We start from the raw sequence: 1,595 nt of genomic DNA, 5'->3' as shown, positions 1-1,595 counted from the left end.
CATTCCATTAAATTTGCAGTTATGATTGCTAAGTGCATTTTCCTACAAATTATCCTCTCCTATTTATACTTTCCTTTTTATCTTCCCCCTCCTCCAATGTCTATTCTGCTTCCAATTACTGCCTCCTTTAAGCTACCCTTCCTATTATCACCCCTTCCATTTTTTAGCATTTTCCTTTCCTTCTTCCATGTTGAATAAGATGGATTTCTATAGGCAATACTGTTTTTGTGTGTATTCTTTCCTCCTTAAACCAGTTCAAATGAGAGTAAAGTTCAAGTATTGTCCTTTCCCTACCCTACTTTTCCCTCCTTTGCTAAAAAAATTAAAACATAGTTAGATGCCATAGAGAAGGTGGCAATGCCTAAACTGACCTCTTCCATCCTTATCAAGGGGAGTGCTAACCTTGCCTTTTGTACAACAAATGAAGACACCTTTCAAACATATGTAGAAGAAGCTACTGGTCACTCTAGCAGGAACCTGACTATTTTCCACTTCATTGGCAGCTGCTCTGTTTCTGGATCACAAGGGCCAAGGTCAGGTACATTCTCTTCGGGCTAGAATTTTTTCCATCTTTCTTGCAGTTTTCCTCTCTCATTCTCTCTTGGCAATCTAAATAAAAGAAGCCTCTCCCTCAGAGGGTTATTTAATTCCTCACTGAAAGTTTATAGTTGGAGACACTTTTAAATTTTACAAATGAAGAAACTGAGGCTTGTATTGCCTCTTGCCTATGGTCACATAGTAAGTGGTTTGACAAATCTCAGGAGATTCCCCATGTCATTCTGAATGTATGCTCTTAGTAGATGGTATACCTATATCTATTTTTATTTTATTTTATTTATTTTTCCAAGTACATTCCAAGTATATTTTTCCAGTTTTTACCACTCATTTTCTTGCAAGGTTTTGAGTTTTACATTTTTTCTCTCTCCTTTCCTTTCCCCCTCCTCTCCCTGACAGAAAGCATTCAGTACCTATATCTATTTTTCATGTAAAGTCAAGAAATAGTATCCTCAGTATCCTTCAACAAGGTATCGTCAGTGACCAGTACTGAATGGCCTCTTTGTTTCTCTTTTTTCTCTTTCTCAAGAGAGATTAGATCTATAGGATCTTAAACATATATGGTGCTATTCTCACACTTCTTTTTGCTGGCTGTCACATCATCTATACTCTGCTTTGTACATTGTATTTGTTCTTTATTGGATGGCCAAGGGCTACAAGCCACCACATTCAGATAGGCAAGAAACAGAAGCCTAAAGAGCTGTGATTGAGTTTATTAAAAAATAATTTTTCACATCACTCACATTTCCTAATGTATTTTCACCTCCCCCTTCCAGAAAGTCATTTCATATAAAAGAGGCAAAGAAAATCCACTAAAACAAGTAATATATTGAAAAAATATGATATTATATAATGTTCTATACCCACAATTCTATAACCCTACAAATAAGTGTGTGTGTGGTATGGGAAAGGAGGGAAGAAATGCCTTTTCCTCTCTCCTTGGGGCTAAGCTTAATCCATATAATTTTAAAGCATGCAATTTCAATTTTTTTTGAAATTATTCTTTCCACTTATATTGCTGTAATCATTGCATATCTTGT

General features: G+C 35.8%; 1 pseudogene; it reads right to left on the bottom strand.

Moving 5' to 3' along the window:
* Positions 1-321: 321 nt before the first annotated feature.
* Positions 322-421, bottom strand: LOC141503851 (U6atac minor spliceosomal RNA; annotated as a pseudogene).
* Between the last annotated feature and the right edge of the window lie 1,174 nt (positions 422-1,595).

Source organism: Macrotis lagotis, chromosome X (genome assembly GCF_037893015.1).
Source record: "Macrotis lagotis isolate mMagLag1 chromosome X, bilby.v1.9.chrom.fasta, whole genome shotgun sequence".
NCBI classification, from domain to species: domain Eukaryota; kingdom Metazoa; phylum Chordata; class Mammalia; order Peramelemorphia; family Peramelidae; genus Macrotis; species Macrotis lagotis.
The sequence above is the reverse complement of the archived record's forward strand: the minus strand, read 5'-3'. Positions and strand labels throughout refer to the sequence as shown.